Source organism: Bombus vosnesenskii, unplaced genomic scaffold (genome assembly GCF_011952255.1).
Source record: "Bombus vosnesenskii isolate JDL3184/JDL3185 unplaced genomic scaffold, Bvos_JDL3184-5_v1.1 scf7180000013434, whole genome shotgun sequence".
Classification (NCBI taxonomy): Eukaryota; Metazoa; Arthropoda; class Insecta; order Hymenoptera; family Apidae; genus Bombus; species Bombus vosnesenskii.
The window spans coordinates 107,280-127,984 of record NW_022883048.1 but is presented as its reverse complement, the minus strand read 5'-3'; positions in this window follow the sequence as shown (position 1 = coordinate 127,984).

The window sequence follows — 20,705 nt, the reverse complement described above, 5'->3', positions numbered from 1 at the left end:
ATGATAAATTCTAGGTCAGTGTCCTTGTTCAAGAGATGCGAACAAATACGTGCGATAGGTGTAATTAGGACCAGTATTAATTGTTCGAATACCTGTGTATTCTAAGGATAACTAACATTTACTTACATTTTCTAATAAAACTAAAATATGTTATAAAAGTATAATTCAAATATAGAGTCAAATATAAGTCAAATATAGGGTCTGATTATTTCTGAAGAATAAAGTATCGAGCGGGAAGGAAACCGATACTCACAGTTGGCAGGTATAATGTTTCTTAGTTGCTTTTATACAAATTTAACAAAAACTAGACAAGACATTGATTGTGTCACGTTGCTATAGTTTCTTCGTTGATGGAATGCATCGACAAGTAAGTACATTTGTCAGACGTTTTGCTTTTATACCAATAAGGAGTTGTTAAATATCTAATTTACAAACTCTTCTCTTCAAATTTCGATACATTAAGATAACATATTTCCATTGCTTCGTCAGTTATAATTTCAGTATTTCTAAATGAATCATCTTTCAAGCAATGTATAATGTCTTCGAGTTTTCATAAACTTTTACTTTCTCTTGATTATGTAACAAAGAGTATCGATAATATAACTCTTGATAAGCATACAACGTACACACAGTACCATTTGCTAGACCAGTAGCAACAGTACCAAAACTTTATGATCACATATTTGCCGAGGAGATAACTTGCATTTTTTTAACAGAAAAACCGTGTGTGTGTGTGTATTTAAGCGTTCATATATCGTAGATTAGTACATAAAAGAGCAGTATAAAGATTACCGTGTATTTGATTATTAACAGAAATAACAAGTTGCAACTAAAGATGGAATATCGTGACATGGTCGGAACTAAACAAAAAAGTAATATAACAAGTTACAAAGATGAAACGAATGTTTATGGAAATAAAAAGTAGGAAACCTCTATTGAATCTATCAAAAAACCAGAGATTACGTAATTTTTGTATCATTTCTTTTCATAAGCTATTTATCTTATTTCCACTCTTAAACTATTTCTTATTCTGTTTCCCGCCATAAACGTTAATATCAATAACGAATAACGAATCAAGTAAGAGGAAGCTTGCGGGTATTAAAAATAATGTTTGAATCGATACCAACGTTCAGTTCCTTTCTTTTTTCTAATTTAGAGTCGCATTGTTTCACATTCCTGGATTCGACGTGAAAAGTGCTTAAACGTTTCGTGCCACGAATTATAGCCCATCAACGCTCATAGATCGATATTTGTTTCGAATAGGGACAAAACCAATCGTGACCGGATTTTCTCGCCCTGTAGGTGTAAATATATACAGTTTAATTTGCAAATCTGACTAACGGCAAAATGTTTAATGTGAAACGCTAAATAAACTAGATTCTGTTCGGATGCTGTAACAGATGCGGTCTTGAAAGATCGATATGCTGCACACGGTGCGACAACAAAGTAATGACTAGACTGCGGACGTTTATGTAAATTAATTTTTTATGAATGTATCTTTGACATAAGAATAGATAGATTGCTTTTTTTATACGTAATATCATTACCGCTGTTATGGTTTTTTATTGCCAGAATTATGGTATCGTTATTCGAAGCAATAAGATTGTCAATAGCTGCACCTTGAAATTCTTTATTAGATGGCATTCCTTTTTCCAAAGAAGACCACCAACTGTCTCTGTAGATATAAATATGCGCTTTTGCGTATTATCGTGGTTAATTGAAAATAACTCTGCGATATTCAATATGTCTTTCGAATTTACATATAATTGTCTTGTAAATCTTAAGACGTGATTGAAACGAGGTTCTTGAATAGCTATTCGTAGCTTTGACGTATCATTCCACGAAGTTTTCAATATGTTCCTCTGGAATATACGTCGATTTACTGGAAAGTTTACTCTTTGCGAAGAGGAGATTAAAGGTTTTATCACGGCATTGGTGGTATTCTTGACAAAATTGACGACTATTTAGAGAGAAATTGGTGAGATATCTGTTTACCGTCCAGATCAGCGATTTTCTTTCATACTGGCGTTCCGCAAGAACTGCTAAAACGTTACTCGACTATTTAGTCGGTGAACCGATCTCTTTTCCCTTAGATCGTAACAATAATAACAACAATAGCCGTCCGATGCAAATGAAACGTCTTGAAGCAAATATAATATATTTCCTGATGCGCCGCAGAATTTTATTGGTTAATTCGTGTGTACGATGAGATAAAAAAGGTTGAAAATCGCTGAGCCAGATATATGTAGATACACACGGTTATTGGAAATTTGAGAAACGAAGCGGATGGTATTTTCGCCAGATGATTTACCGCTGGCACAAGCATCATCAGTTACGGATGCTTCTTCAGCACTATCAGCGATGGTTGCTGCCTCTTTGCTGGCATAATCGATATGACCAGTATCAGAAATCTCAAATATATTTTTCTAAACCAAGTTCGTCAAATAATATGATAAAACGAAACTACAGATTTGGAAATTGCAAATCGTTTTTCTAATACGCGTGCAGAGATACTGATATCGATATGCACAGAAAAGGTGGTAATTTTGCCAAAAGTTTATCTTGAAACACGCGTCAGATGTTTCAGTTTTGTTTGCTTTTTTAAATTTTTATTACACATTAAAAATTACATATTACACATTGCTACTTTAATGAACAACAAGAAAGTTGAATTTCACAATAAGAAATGACAAAGGAAATGAGATAACAACGTGATACTCGTTTAGGATGTATCGATATGAAATGTATTTATGCATGGCCAAAGGAATCTGTGCTATCGTCTTTTGGCATTATAAGAACAAAGCCACTAAAATGATAAGAAAAAAGCCAAGAAAACTTTTCCTGGAAAAGATTTCTAAACCCAATTAAGAAATGAACGGAATTGCGGTATAATGAATTATTAACATATTAATATAGATATAAAATTGATTTGTCAAGATGCATTAGAATTGGTTGTAGAGTATTGTAAAATAATTTAAATTAAGATATGGAATACTCACTACTGTAATATATTTTAATAATAATAATACTTTACGTTATAAAAGGGTTAAACACTGTTAAATCAGGAGAATATTCAAAGTGCAGAAGTGGAGCTCCGTATAACAGGACTAATATAGGAAATTTTTTTCGATGAACCTTTACATCTTTGGTAACTACATAATAGTTTGCTTATGTATACATAAACGAGAAACAAGTCGGAAACAAAAAGTGGAAAAGTGCATCAAAATGTTAAATTTATCTAACAAGTTATACGAGGGTGTTTATCGCGTTTCACGAGCGTGGTCGCAATTTTTTTGTACGAATGCCATAAAGGTTTAAATTGTTTCCTTTATTTTTATATTATTCATATTTGCCGGTACTTTCTTGTCACGCCGACAAATGACACATTTTTATCTCAACAAGAACGTCATTGACAGAACTTGTTTGCTTCAAATATCGTATGTATCGTCTCGATAACAGATCGGCAATGTTCGTCTTTTGTTTTTTTCTGTAACCAAATAAGTTGAGGAGAATCTAGTGCTAAAAAGGGGTAGTGTAGTAATGCAGATACTCACGTACGTGTACCAATCAGTTCTGGAACATTTTCGAAAAAATGATTTTTTATCTCTTATGAAAGACGATGGATGAACAAATCGACTTTGGATCTGATACTTTGATTAATAATTAAGCCTAAATACAAACTGAATAAAAGTACCTAAATGAATTATAATTGGCTATTTAAAAGAATTATTAAACCATGGCGCAAGAATATTTGGAAATTTAATATTAAATAGTGAGATCGTTAGTTTTTAAATTACTGCAACTAAATAACGTATCTAAATTGTACACTGATTCTGATATTAGGAATCTTCTTGTATTATTCATAAAATTAGATACATAAACTTGATTATTTCATACAAAAATTGTTGAAGATGTCGAAAAAGAAGATAAATTTAAAATAATTACATAGAAAAGTACAAACCTTACCAATCTTCAATAATCTTGGTAACAATTGTCAAGGCCATCGTTCTAGGGTTGGCAACTATGTGATCGCGTATTTTAAGTAAGAAGGAAAATTCAAAATTTTTCCTTCAAAATATAACTTTATTCAATTAGATATTGTCCTTGATTAGATACTGACACTGCCTTTCTTTCAAGGCTTCATTCCCATATACGGCACATAACTTCTTGTGTGCTTGCGATGCGTTCTCGCCTTTTCTGAAATAATGCAATAAAATATGTCTGAAACGCGCATCTTGTTTTTCCATTTTTAAATTGGGATAAAAACGAAACTGAACAACTAATCGATACAATTTTTTTACTGAATCAAAGGTGGAAGTCCAAACAACAAGAAAACTATATAGGTTAGATGCTTTGAACAGGTTGACAAGCCAAAAGAATGTGCTAAGACCATTCATTGACAAAATCTGCAATCACTTAGTCACTAACTTAAACTAAGTCACTTAAACTAAGCGATTGCGGATTTTGTCAATAGGTAAGATGAACCAGCCCAGACGACACCAAAAGCTGAGATTCACCAAAAAAAGATCATGCTGTCAGTTTGGTGAGATTATAAAGGAATTCTGTACTTTGAACTTTTACCAAAAAACCAAACGATTAATTCAAACGTGTAGGTTCAACAGCTCGTCAAACTGAGCGATGCGGTTCAAGAAAAACGGCCAGAGTTGGCAAATCGTACGGGTGTTGTTTTCCAGCATGACAATGCTAAGCCCAACGCATCTTTGGTCATTCGCCAAAAATTATTGGAACTAGGTTGAGATGTGTTGTCACATCCAGCATACAGCCTTAACCTTGCGCCTTCAGATTACCATTTATTTCGTTCCATGAAGAATTCCTTAAATGATAAAATTTTTAATGACGCTGATGATGTAAAATCACATTTAATTCAGGTTTTTGCTGGCAAAAATCAGAAGTTTTATGAACATGGAATTATGACATTGCCTGAAAGATGGCAAAAGGTCATTGACAGAAACGGACAATACCTAATTGAATAAAGTTATATTCTGAAGCAAAAATTTTGAATTTTCCTTCTTACTTAAAATACGCAATCACTTAGTTGCCAACCCAATAAATAATTTCACGAATAGATCGGCTCAATTTATATAAATACCGGTGCGTTCAGTTGTCATAGATACACTGTCATATGCATTGTATTCACGTTAAATATTCACGTTTCAGTGACACTTGTTATTACCCTTTCAATTACTCGAATTTTTAAAACATCTACCCAAGCAAGCGTTTAGATACGTGTAGTTGCGACTACGGACAGTATTATACTTACAAAAAGTGTTAAAAGTCGCGTGACATCTGTGAAAGTAAAATCGAGTGACAGTTAGATAAAAATTTCCCTAATTATAAATATGAAATAATTTCCCTAACGTCGTAAAAAGATGTTTCGCATAAAAACTAGTTACAATTTGATACAATAATAAAAGTACCGAAGAAAATTTGTCATTCAAAAAAAAAAAAAAAGATTCAAGTTTCTTTTTAAGTAACTCTCTGTAAATGACATCGTGTGGCTTTTTTCATGCAGATAAATTCAGTGATAAACGTCATAAACAGTTGCTTTTCCCCGATGATTTCTTAAGAAAATCAGATTAAAACATAGTAAATTTTCTCGTGGTCGATAAGGATGTAAAGTGAAATAACAACAAAACCATAAAATGCGGCGTAATAAAACCGTATGTCGTATCTGTATGAAGTTAGCCGTCCATTTGTTGAATCTCGTTCTTTTGTTGTTCCAAGTTGCTCTAAATATTTCAACATTGTTCCAAAGAAATAATGTCTTACCTCGAAAGGTTTCAGAAACAATCCGAAAAATGTGAATTTTTAAACAGCCTCCCATTTCTTGAACATCGATCGTGTAACAGTTGCTCTGGATTATTCTAGTTGTTCCAAAGTATTATATCTCAATGTCATATTTAATTTAGCAAGTAATTTGAAAAGGCTATACCCACAAGTCAGTGGGCATTTCTCTTCATTTTGACGGCAATAATATAGAGTAAAGGGTATTTCTTTTGGAGCACGTACTTACAACTTTAGAATAACCGAAAACAAAAATTTGATGACCTGACCACGAACAAAAGGACGACTTTACTGTTGGATCGTCGAGAAAATTGGTCAAATGTCGTCGACGAGTGGCTAGCATTTTTTTCGCACTAAATTCACTTTTACGAGGTTGCTTCCGAAACCTTTCGAGATAAATCACTATGTCCTTGAAACAATGCAAAATAAACGTAGAACAACTTGCAACAACGACAAACGTACGAGATTTGAAAAATGGGCAGCTAATTTCATACAGACGTGACCTTCTGTCTACTCTTGTACAATATAATCCAGAAATCGTTTTTCTAACATTATTTTTTGTACGTAATATGTCTTCATACCCAAAATTATCTAACATTTTCGTAGACTTTACGTTTAAAAAGGTGCTTCAATTTGCCTGTGTATATAATTTGTTGAAGAAATATTCTTTCTTGTTTAACACACGTTATAATATAAATTGCATCATACGTCGAGTGAGCCACAGAACTATTCGTGTATGTGTGTCGAGTATATTCAATTTAAATGATCGGTGCTCATTAATAATATACAAGCTACGATATGTATCAATAGAAACAAGTAGTGTAATAATTAAATTTTTGTATATATCCAAATTTGAATATATCGTTTATTGAAAAATGGCAATTTTTAAAAGATCGAGTTCGTAACTCACTGTTTAACTTAATGTGTCGATAGTACGAAGCCGTAATGTTTGCATCTACTGGAATTACACGATATCGAAGCAATACCTTTGCCATGAAACGTTATAATATTGCGAGGAAAATACATAAGAAATTAAGATCGTTCACTAGATAGAAATATTCAATGCACTACGTTCTTTCGTACAGTACATATACGATACATGTACAAATGATATACATGTATAGTTATCATATATAGATTTTCGTTGAAAGAATTCAGATTATTGAGAAACGAGACATTTAATATGCTTTATCGTCTTATAATTAATCGATGTGTGTGTGTGTGTGTGTGACTATAACTTTATCAATCGCTAGAATCGCGGATTTTTATGCGGTCATGGGAAATTTGAAGCTACAGGAACGCACACAATGCGTAAAATATCTAAAAATATATAAAGTATGCAAAGTTGAATATTTATCGTAATATTTAGTAGATACAGAAACAAAGATTAAAACGAATAGGTTAAAGTTAAAAGTGCCTTTATATTTTATATATTTTAGCAAAAGAAGATATTTTGCGTTTTCGTACCTGCAAAGGCAAATCAATTTTCAACTTATTATCTCTACAGGAGGTCTATTTCTATGTCTATTTCTTCCTATTTTCGCTATTTAAAAACATATAAAAGTTCTGAAAAAATTCAGGCACCTCGCAGACACGGTGGTGCTATAGAATTTTTTGGATTTTTTCATTGCAAATTCCGAGTATAAAAAAATGGAAAATGCTGAAACATGTTGAAAAATGTGTATTTCATATCAAAGTTTTAGACCGACTACTTTTTATTTTTACAGTAGCAGCGTATTAGCCTGAATTTTTTCAGACCGTTTGGTGCGGTGCGCCGTAGTTAAAAAATTCAGAAACTGATTTTTTCGAGGTATTTCGGGAAGAAACGTGATCGATGCTTTGAATTTTTGAATTCTTTTTATACAGTGAATATATTACTTGATGTTCCATATTTTTGCACTCAAAAGAAGATAATATATAAACGAAAAGAACCAACTAATTCGATTAATTGAAGATACATATCTACCTTCTAGATTCTAAAATATCAACTGTTGAACCAAGTATGTATCTAGCGAAACACCGAATTAAGGTATTCGATTAGGAAACCACCATGACCTTTTCCTGTCGTAGCTTCTCGCCCCCATAGAGATTTAATTTCTTTGCTATTCCATTGATTTTGTTTTATCATCTGTATAACGATGAACGATATTCATAAAAAAAAAAAAAAATTTCAAAAATATTTTATCATGAAATGTTGCGCGCCATATTGATGAATTATAACAAAGGTGATGTTACGACCGTTCGCGGAGAGACGCGGTCGCGAGGAAAACGCGTCAGCGAGAGGCGTAACTTCTCGCTACGATTCGGTGAATCGACGCCGCGAAGTAGTCGTTCCCCTGTTTCGTTTAGGATAACAGAGGTGGTTGATTTGAATATGACATAGTAGTAAGTTATATTTCACCGTTTATTCCACAACTTATAACGAGGATAGTTACACTGGTGCGTATGTACGCGATGAGTGAGTGACTGAGTGATCTGCGGGTGTGTATACCCGCTCGAAGGATGTTGACCGTTCGAAGGATGCAAAAACAGTACTCTTGGAAGACGATGCTGTCTCGGAGGAGAGCGAAGGATCAGTGTGTCTAGCGCACGGGACCATCGGATTGGTTGGTGCCGATGTTATTTAGGAGAGTGAGGAAATAGGCTTCGTTTTTAATTGGTTAAACGAAGGGCATTAACCGCCCTTGAGAGAAAGTGGTTAGTGGGAGGAAAGTTGCAGCGTACGTGACAAAAACTGACTTTCCCTTGTTAAGCCGTGGTAGACAATAGTCTCTAGAAGTTCTTCCGGACCAGATGTTTGTTTCGTTTGAAGGACCTTTTCTAGGAAATCTATGTGATTTATGGAAGGTCCTTGAAATCATGGAAGATACGCTGGGAGTATCCGAAGACATCTGGTTGCCATATTGCCAGCGGTGTGTGGCCTCGGCTAGGTATGTTACGCGACGTAACATACTCCCCCCGTTGAGAGGGTACCGATCAAAAGTTCTGTAAAGGTAGAGTTAATTGGAGCTGCCGCCCAACTCCATGTTGATTGTTGATGACCCGTATTCTGCTGGATGAGCTTGGCTTGATGGTAGGACGATCTGCGTGGCACCTCGATCCAAGGTGCTCCTTGCGGTGTGAACCACAGCCGTCCGGATGATGCTGTCGTCCTCAGGGTGAACCTGGCGATGCGGCTGAAGGCCCGTTGCCTGGATGGCATGTTGTCTCCCTTGTAGTCTAGATCGCCGTCTTCCTTGTCGATGCCGAGCGATTTCCAGGTGAAATTCACGACCCAAGAAGTGTCGTGAATCTTGCTTCTGGAAGTGTCGTTAAACACCTCGGCCCAGAAAGTATCGTCGAAGGGAACGTCGGTGGGGCTTGGTGAAGATTCATCAAGCGCGGTGCGGAGGTTTGAGGTTGATTGGGAGGCTGGACTCCCCCCGATGACCCGCTCGAATCGCATTCTCTTAGTGATGATCCCCGGTGGAGACTGACCGTTGGATGTCGTGACTGTGACTTGCCTTGGTGTTGGAGAATATGTTGGCATTTTTGGAGCCGAGGGTGACTCCAGTGAGATGCCTGTGATACACGACTCGTTCGGTACGGCGCTCTGTGAACTCAGTAGAGAATCGTTGGGATCAGATAGAATGTTCTGTAACAAATTGTGGGAGATTAAGCTCGGAAGCGATTTATCGTCTGGTGAGACCCTCTCTTTCTTCGGGTCCGAAGGCTCGTTGAAGCTTGTCAAATTCAAGGTGATTAGTAGCGTTGAATCCGATTGTTCGGTTCCTGCCGATGCTAATGTGGCTGTCGTCAGGCCGCGTTTAGGTGACACGTTGCGAGTGTGATACGATGAGTTGCGAATGGGAAGAGTTTTCTGATTTAAGGCGCTCGGCAGCGTTGTATCAGATTGTTGAGATAATGAGGACGCGAACTTGGTTGTCGTCAAGTCGCGTGTAGGTGACACGCTGCTAGTATTGTGCAATGAATTGCGCGTGACTCGCGGCGAGGTCGGCGTTCGAGTCGATGCAATCTTCTCCGTCGGCGGAGTTTGAATAGCGTTGCGTGTTTTGTTTAAGTCATTGTTACTTCCCTTATCCGTGGGCCCTTGTGGCAATGGCGAAGATGGCGTCTTCGCATTGTGTCCAGGAAAATGATTCTCCGGTGATTTAAGCGAAGCAGACTCGCGACCGGCAGCTGATTCGTCGTTTGTCGATTGTGACGTCGTGGTTAGTCGTAGGTTGCTCAGTTGAGTAATTACTCGGAGTTCTAGTCTCTCGTACTCGTCGGCTATTTCAAAGCCGCGCGCGGACTCCTCCTCGTCTATGCTTACGATCTCATTTTGAATGGCGCGGAGCTCCGTCTCGTATGTTTTCAGACGATTTTTGATTTGAATTAGCTCGTTCTCTCGCGGACAGCCGGATTGTTCGATTTCATCCAGTTTTTTCGATAAGCGTGTAAAGTGGCCGATGCAATAACTCCGGCGTCGACGCAAGGCGGTAAGCTCGTTTCCGGTGGCCATTATTTGTTAGATAATTGAGAGTGGAATGGTTATAACTTACTTCTGTTGAAGATTGTCCAGTTGCGGCAGGAGGTTGCGTGGTTGCGTTTTAACCACCGAATTATACCTCTTCAAGGGTGACGATCCTTGACGTTAGTGACCTCGCTGGGGGGGGGGTAACGCTTCCGCTGCTAGTTATGTTGGATTCACGTGGCACTGTATGATAGTGGGTGTCACTGGTATGCGCTTTTCACTTGACGCGTGATGCGGCTTTGAGGATCGAATGATTCGACCAGTTACGTGTCCACACTTTTCACTTGTCACTGAATCCGGCTCGAAGGACCAAATGTTTCGACCGGATGGGTGACAAAACTATCCACTGCCACTGATTATCCGGCTCGAAGGACCAAATGTTACGACCGTTCGCGGAGAGACGCGGTCGCGAGGAAAACGCGTCAGCGAGGGGCGTAACTTCTCGCTACGATTCGGTGAATCGACGCCGCGAAGTAGCCGTTCCCCTGTTTCGTTTAGGATAACAGAGGTGGTTGATTTGAATATGACACAGTAGTAAGTTATATTTCACCGTTTATTCCACAACTTATAACGAGGATAGTTACACTGGTGCGTATGTACGAGATGAGTGAGTGACTGAGTGATCTGCGGGTGTGTATACCCGCTCGAAGGATGTTGACCGTTCGAAGGATGCAAAAACAGTACTTTTGGAAGACGATGCTGTCTCGGAGGAGAGCTAAGGATGAGTGTGTCTAGCGCACGGGACCATCGGATTGGTTGGTGCCGATGTTATTTAGGAGAGTGAGGAAATAGGCTTCGTTTTTAATTGGTTAAACGAAGGGCCTTAACCGCCCTTGAGAGAAAGTGGTTAGTGGGAGGAAAGTTGCAGCGTACGTGACAAAAACTGACTTTCCCTTGTTAAGCCGTGGTAGACAATAGTCTCTAGAAGTTCTTCCGGACCAGATGTTTGTTTCGTTTGGAGGACCTTTTCTAGGAAATCTATGTGATTTATGGAAGGTCCTTGAAATCATGGAAGATGCGCTGGGAGTATCCGAAGACATCTGGTTGCCATATTGCCAGCGGTGTGTGGCCTCGGCTAGGTAGTGTTACGCGACGTAACAGGTGATGTGCGATGTTCTGATTTTTATGTACATTTTATGATAAAATATCTTTACGATATTCTTCAGCGAATAACGTTAGATATTAACGTTCGAAAACAACTGAAAAAATTAATATATATCGGGGATGAAAGGAAAACCGGAGCCTTCCCTTTGCAATTTTGAGGAAGCCTTCTAATGCTTTAGCCTAGATTTTATCATAACTGTAATTAAGCAATTGTCATTTGTAATTGTTTGATATTTGTGAAAGCGAAAGTGGGTTCGAGGTGACAACTGGTCGAACGTAGCCACGGTCACGGGATAAACGTTTTGCCTGACGAAGGTGTGGATCGGTTGTATTGTTCTCCCTAGAAATCACATAGAATTGTACTTTAGAGATGTCGATATAATGGGACACACGTTGTATTAGGAATCAATCTCCAGACAGAAACTGCCTAGTAACGGCGTTTGGATCTTTCTCGATGTTTCCAAAGAGTATACAACAAACTTTTGACAGAAATTGCCTAGCAACAACGATTGGAACCTTCTCGATTTCTCCAGCGAGCGTATAACAAACAAATGCAGTCGTATAGCGAAAAAGATTTTCATCAGATATTCATTCGTGTAATCGCCTTGGAAAGTGATACATCGAGCAATTTACCTAGTGTCTCAGCAATCGTATTTTTGTGTTTAAAATTATTCTACGCATAGTAAAGAGTTATCCCGTTGACCGTGGATTCGTTTGAACCCCGGAACATTGTTAATAGCGTTAATTAAATTCATTATTCGTAAAACCTATCAATTGTTAACCTTATTATTCGTTAAATTTATTAATCGTAAGACATATTATTCGTTCCTCTTATTGTTCGTTAAACTTATTATTCTTTAATCTAATCATTAGTTAAACTTATCGTTTGTTAATCTTATCATTTATTAAATTCATTATTCATAATATTTTGTAAAATCTTGTTTATTCGCGTAAATATATTCTCTGTTTCGTAAAATAATGACTAATTCAAACGAAGAATCATTACGCGCCTTAAATCCTAATGATAACCCGACATATAAATAGAATTTTACCTTCTTCGAGGGCGAACTTACGACGAAAAAAGTTTATATAGCTTAAGCCGAATTTTATTATCTCATTTTGGAGGAATACGGCGGAGGAACGCTGCTCTCATGAAACCGTGTCCTTCCAATCTCTAAAGCGAAACAATGTAAATTCGCGTTCAGCTTTAACTTTAATGACTTTGCTATCTACTTGGTTGAGTCGATAGCTAATATACTCAACTCTAGACTCTTGACTCTAGACTCGAGAAGATAAGAGACATAGACCTCGAAAAATTGTTTTTTGATTTTTTGACCAGGGCGCGTCTTGCCAAAAATCTGAAAAAGATCGCGAATAATAGTTATGCCAATATGTTGCTACCGCAAATGTAAAAAAAGTAGTCGTAAAACTTCGAGAATGCGAAATACGCGTTTTTCAGTATTTTTAAAGTTTCTCAGGTTTTTACACTTGGGATCTACAACGAAAAAGTCTAGAAAATTTCTCTAGGTTCAAGGGTGCTTTTAACTCCGTTGTTATTCTTCCATATCTAATTAGGTTCCGCGTGTTTAGTTGCGTTTATAAAAATATGAAAATCTATAAAACTCCGAGATCTATTTATAAACTCCAAGCCTGAAAAATTTGATTTCGAATAAAAGATTTATTTAGAATCAGGGTGTTGAATTGCTCGATCGATGGAGATCGAATCCCACAAAATAGAGAGGCAATGAACGCTCTTGATAGAGGCCGTAGCAAGATATTCTGCCTTCCGCTGATACTGGACGCGTGCTCACAGAGCAGCATTTGTAAGAATGAACCAGCTGAATTCGTCGTATAAGAATGGACTCGTTGTAGTTTCATTCATTTCTCTGGATTTCTTTTTCGATGATCCAATAAAGTCGCAAGCGACGTCTGGCTGCACGTAATTTCAGAGGCCGTTTATCGCTTTATAGGGACTTGTGCGTATTCAACGAATCCGCTATCCTTACGCTTGCAAAATTCCATTAACTTTATTATTTTCTCAGCTCTCCATTGACACGATATTAACTTTCGCACGATCGCATTTTTCGATCGGTTTATCGGGTTTCCTACAATTCTGTCTCTGAAACGGCCGAAGAAGCTCGAAACAAATCCCTTTCCTGAAGAAATTTTCTTCAACTTCCAAGAAATGGAATTTTCTCCAACTTTTGATAAATCTATTATTGCTAAAGTCGGCAAACATGATTTTACAATCTTTTTAAAATTGCGAAAAGTAGAGCGAAAGTAAAGCAAAGTAAAAGAGTAGAGCAAAGTTCGGAATTACTGTATTACCGTACCAAGAAAAAAATGTTAATGTCGATACTCAGGCACTCGGTCTTCTATGTATTCGCTTGTAAAGCGTACGACTTTATTCCTCTTGATTCAAACTTATGATACACGCAAAACAGATGACTCCTGTATTTGGCAGTGTCCTATTTAAGTGAAACGATTTACAAACGGAGCTGATAAGATTGGCAATTTGCGAGTCGAATGATGCGGTGAAAGTGAATGGCCAGAAAAATGATTATAATCCCAATTTCTGGAACTGTAGGGGACGATCAGCAGACAAATAAATAAACTCATGTAATGCATATGTGTACAAAATAAATGAAGATAATACGGTGAAGATCCAATAACGATGATAGATGCGAATCCATCCTGATTTTCTCAAAAAGCGTATCATAGTTACACGATAACAGACTGATTGAAAAGTGAAAGATTGAAGATCTGCGTCCAAGTGTTGATATAACAAGGCATACGCATCTTTTTTTATATAAATCTTTTCAAATTTGTTAAAAGTGCATAAATCAGTAGTTTACCAATCGCAAATAATGAAAGTTGGAAAAGTATAGGAACGTTTCTTGTTTCGTTTCCTATTTCCAAGCAGCGATGCAAATTTTTATGTCGCGTTGAAACTTCAAAATGCTGTGCCTGTGTTTCGTCAGTTCTGTAACTCCAGTTGTTGACGATAACAACAAAATCGTATATAAAATCGCTATAGATAGCAAACAAGAATGGTGAGATGCATACAGCGCCAAAATGATAAAACATTTTTCATTTCTGAATATATTCATAAAAAAATATACGTTTTGCATATCTTATGCACACGAAACGTCGAGTGTTGCGTTTGTAATGTAAGATGTATCCGGTTTATCCGAGAACGCTCAATGAAAAATTGTTTCGGACAAAAGTTATGTATGATATCGAGGAGGATATAATATACTCTCGTCCTTGTGTCGATGGCTTGGTAACATTCTGCGAAAATCGAATTAACATTTCCAAATGGGGACATGCGTTTTTTTTATTACATACTTTTCTTGTCGACATTGAGATGTTTTAAAAATACTACAAACATGTATCTCTCGGAATATCTACCATCGAGTATGAACTTTCAAATTCGACAGAGCAATGCACTCTTACTTCAAACATTTCATCGACCCATTTTTTAAATAAATGGAAAAACGAGACACTATAACACTGCTTAGGAATTTAATATACTCTAGCGCTTTCAATCTGTAATACTATAACAATCAAGTTTCATATATTATAAGACCCAATAACAAGGAATCGATCAATGAGTATCGTTCCGCCGATCTAATCCTCACTTTTTCCTTTTTTTCCTATAACCTTGACAAACCACGTTCTACGAAAGTGATTTTCAGTATGTTTACATTTGATGGCACCTATAATATAAAAGAAAATGCATATCTTTTTGCGTAGGGTAAGGTTAATACGATTTAACCATAAAATGAAAATGATAAAAACCAGAGATTAAAAATATGAGTCCTTAATTCGGGATCCGTATATTTATTCGTTTCTTTCTTTTTTCACACATTCGACACATATAATCTATTATATTTCTTCAACACCGCAGTCTTCGTGGGCCCATACTTTCTACGTTTAACCCATTATTCACCGTATACATACATCTGAAGTACCAAACAACTATTCTGCATCATAATTTTCTTGATGATCACTTTCGTCGTTTGGAACAATTTCTTCTTCGTATTTGTCAATTCCTCTATCGGACTTATATAAATATGAGATTGGATTCGTAATAGAAACTTGCCTGTGTTCCATGTGCGGAAACAATAACATGATAGGCTTAAATAGCTCGAAGGATAAGTCTCCATTATTTAATGATAAAGAACGAGTAAATCTTAAACTTCGTTAGAACATAAAAACATAATCGTGTTGAAACAAAGCAAAACAGAAATATTTACCATTTGAAAAGTATTTGTAACTTGATTAAATTACTTAGAAAAGCTTTCTACAACGTATTTCACGAGATGCTCTCTCAAGACGCTTAATTGATTTCAAGGCAAACGCGCGAAGAAAACAACTAATAAAGGGATAATTACGGAACAAAGACATTGAAGAATCAACGGTAACGGAGGAGACAAACTAAGCTCTCGTATTAGCAAACTTTACCCTGTACATTCAAAAATAAAAAATAAAAATGTTATGTGGGCTATCATTCTGTCCCGCACTGTAGGAGTATCGGAGCTCGTTTCCTGCTCGCGCAACACAAAGGGAATATTCGATGGAAAATAGGTGGACGACGCGACACGATGCGACACGATGCGACGCGAGAAGTTTGCGACGAGTTTTTGGTGAAACGCTTTCGTCGACGCGACGGGACGCGAAGAAGCAGATTGGCTCGCTTTCTGGCCAGTCTCTCTCGTTCTCCTCTTGATTTCCCAGCATCGTCCGTTACCACGTATAAATAGCGTTCCAAAATTATCAAGCATTTCGGCGATCAGTGCCGCAGAAAACAGCGTCGCCGAAGAAAAATCGTCCCACAGACCAAGTCGTTTCAACTCTCGAAGGAAACGCGCAAATTGTAGTAAAATTTTTTCCACGAGTCAGCCGAATAAGATCCATGCGAGCGGCAATAATAGCCACGCTATTTATTAGCAGACATTACGTCAGAGAAGATGAATTTATTTTTATCAGGGCTAACTATCTAGCCACCAACTTGTTCAACATTTTCTGTAATTTCGTTGTTGCGCTCCACGTATGTTTGAACGTACAGGAGAGTTGCCTTGCGCGTATCAATCACCTGTGTATTGCAAACAAAACTAACAACTCCAAGTAACCAATCATTTCGCGAGTAATTATTCACTTTTTTTAAACGCTTTCAGACGAAACAACACAACTTCACATAATCCATAACGTAATTTTGAAAATTACAATAATACCGATATAATACTATATTTCCTATACATTCGAGTCACAAACAACTAGAATTTAAATCTACGTACGAAATATTTTTGGCCGAAATAACTTGATATTATTCGTGTAAAAGTTATGGATCGCATTTATCAACGCATTCAAATATTTTGTTTTATGCGAAAAACGAAAATCCATCCACATAAGGAAATTATATTAAATCGTGTGCTGAATTATCGAATCTGTATCTAATTCATTTTTCGATATTGTTTATGTGTTTGGGAGATATTCACGGTGATCGACTTAAATACGGAATTCTGTGTAGATAATAACAATTTATTTCACATTATCGTATATCATAAGAGCGATTGAAAAAGTTATTCTTAACATATATATTGTTTTTAATCCTACTTTCTATTATTTCCATTCGCGAGTTTGATACGAGTTTTAGAGAAGCTAATTAAAATTTAAACAATCGATTATTTAAAACACCTCCTATATATCATGACACGAAAATACTTTGGCAGATTAATTGTTTCTTGCATATTGGTTAAATATGCACATAATAATAAAGTTTTCACATTTCTCGCTTCAATTTTCAGTACAAATAAAGTTGGAACATACAGATTATGGGGGAAATCTACGTTTCATGCGATCATTTTTCAAAAGTGAAAACGCTTTAACGATTACGATGAAAATTCGATCGTTGTTAGCGACTGTTTTGTACGAGGCATAATGACATCTAAACCTTTAAACCTGAACTAGACATTTTGTTTGTTCTCCCATTTCTTTCCTTCTTACCATGTAAGATGTTATGTCGTCACGAGTCAAATTACCTAGCTGTGTATTCTTTCGTGAAATTGGTCTGCCGTAATCACATTTGTACACAATTTTTGGTCGCCACGGCCTCTTGCTAAATTAGTATTGGGCAACCGATTCGAAAAACTGGAAATTGCTTGGCTAATCATGGCTTGCATAAAAATGCATCTAGCTTTTGTTTTAAGAATTGTATGTTGTTTGTATGTTGGTCAATTTCGTATGATTGCTCGAACCATAACTTGGATCGATTGTTGTATCGAACGTCTAATTTTAGAGCATTTTTTCAGGCGCACTTTCCAAAGATACACGCGCCGATTGCGTTGGATGATCGAAGGCGAATAATTTCGAGTCGTCGTTGTTGAGGGTACCGCGTATGTTTGCATCTTTTAAGGCTGCTTCAGACACGACCGCTAATCTGGCCAGGTAGCCGTTAAAGCTGAATTTACATTATTCACTTTAGAGAATTGCCGCGAATTTTGAGGATGAAAGACATTGTTTATCGATGAATCAACAGTGTAAATTCGGTTTTACTTGCTACTTGACTAAACTGCTGGTCATATTTGAAACAGCCTTTAGTACGTGTAGAGTGAACGATATCCGAATATACGTTTCCAATATGACGTTTCCAAGGATTATTCAATAAGGTTTTTAAAACTTACTTTTAGAAACTTTCAAAAACTTTGAAACCGGAATTTTACTTTACGCCCGGTTCTCGATTTGCGATTTTCTTTATTAACATACGAGATATGTTGTTCACAGACTGAGATAAAAATCAGTTTGCGAAACATTCCGTCCCCGAATATAAATCGATTAATTGACCAAACTCCAAGTTGTTGATATCTTCCGTCATCGTGTGTGCGAGGAAAATGAAAATGAAATCTCTAAACTTATCGTTACAATCGACGCTATTCTCGGCAGCACGATGAAATTTTCTCTAAAAAATAATCGCGTTTTTTCGAAAACGTAACGCGAATGTTTCTTTAATTCGACGAAACACAACTCATATCATATTCTTTTATTCAAAAACCTAATTTAATAGAAACGTATCAATGCGGATATTTTATCGTGATTATTAGTTCACATATATAACTGCAATCAAATTACACTTTCAAAAATAATTTGTCAACTATGAACTCGAAATATCGAATGTGATCCTGATCACATAGAATTAATAACGAAAAACTCAACTATTTGAATGCTTTTTACAATGGAACGTAAATATATAGAACTGTGATCATAGTATAAAACTGTGATCGATGGAGATGTAGACTTAAGTAGGATAACGGCAATTAATCAATTCAAAATGCTAGTTAATCAATATAAACGTTTCTTCAAATCAGTTATACAGATTGTTTCGTAACAAGCGAACGATATTTAAGACGCGGATTCACTACTTAAAAATAGTTAAAAAAGTTGCTATTAACGTGTTTTATTTCATCTTGTTTACGAGATGCGGCGAGTTTTGTATTTTCTCATTTCGTATTTGATTATCTTCATAGGAGATGCATAAAATCACTTCCTTGCATTTTTAATTGCGAAGATACTCCACCATAAAATCGGACAACAATTTACTAAGTAAATATCAAACTAATATGTCAAATAAATCAATTGCAATTACTCTCCTTAATATTCGGACACCCTATATATAAAAGTATTTGTTTACCGGATGACGCGTACAAAAGTGTTGAAAAAATTGCAATTGGTCGGAATCACGAAGAAAAATGCAAAGATTTTCCAGTCTTCGTATCTTGGTCTGTAATGAAAATTTAAATAACACATTTTGAAGATTGACGTTAGTTATATATGAGCGAAAGGCATCGAAAGACGTAAGATTTTAGGCCGAAAGTCGTGAGAAACTGCGATTTTTACCATTTTCAACAACATAAATCTTCAAAATGTATCGTTTAAATTTACGTTACAGGCCCAGATAAAAAATTGTAAGAAATTATCTTATTCTTTTTAATTAAATTTTATTAAATTATATTACCGTTTTTTCTTCGCGGTTCCGGCTAATTACAATTTAACTAGATTTTGCTATATGTCATCTGACAAACTAATCCCAACTTCTAAAAAAAGCTCAAGTCGCTTGGTTCAATTTTACAAAAATTATTGTTTTAAAGGGTGTCCGAATATTAATCGGAGTATCTGTGCGTATTTTATAAAGGATAATTAGATTTCGCTCACGTATATCAAAAGTGTCACAAGCCGAAATAAGTCAGCTCTGCTTTGAAAAGGTACCAAAATCATCAAAGAGCGGTTTCAAGGGCTAAGAATGGAAAATTGCAGAAATAATATTTGACCATTGTTTCCTAAAATTTATAGTGTTTCTCAACGCTATATATTAGTAAAAATTTTCATCCTGAACTGCCAAATTGCTTTTCGTTATTCCTAAAAAAGTTATCCCGGATATGTTACTTTTTAAATTAAACATCAATAGTGGTCAAGTTTTTATGGATGAAATGGCGAATTATAGATATAAAGACGAAAAAGATGAAATTTAAGATACATTTGTCCTAAGACTTCTGTCTTCCCAAGATATTTATTTCATAATACAGTTTCATAAATTCACCAACAGCATTATTATCAGCGACGCAGAAACCTGTCAATTTTGTTTAATTTTTAATTGATATGAACTATATCGTTGTAAAATTGGCATCGCTTTCTGAAATTTCATTTATTTTTCATAGCATACGATAAATGGCTATAGACAGTTGGTACCTCATTGGTATGAGGTGTAGTTGTAATAGAATGGAATATTGATAATGAATTTTGAATTCCATTGCATTATATCAATGGCGGCAATATTTGCTAATTTAGCAATTTTCCTCCGATTCTCATTACCGATTTGCAAATGCAAATCTCTTTGATTTCTTTATTTGATAATATTCATAATTTTTAAGAGCAATTCACTTTTCGTTAAATTAATGACTCAATTTGTAAAATATCTGTTAAAAATATATACACGAATTAGTTGCATACTGTATAAAATTGGGCACAAATAGTGAAATCTTGCACAAAGAGAAAAGTAATCTTTCTTTTTTTAATTAAAAAAAAAATTAGTTATTTTGTGGTCTGTCAGATTACAACAGCGCTTTCACACTTTTTCACAAAAAAGTACGAAATCATAGATTCAAAATGTATTGATAGATTTTCTAATGGAATGAAAAAACCCGAGGCATTTATGAATCCGCGGTATTTTCTAGCTGTAGCTATTGATATTTCAAACAATATCAAAGGATAATAGAAGTTGGCG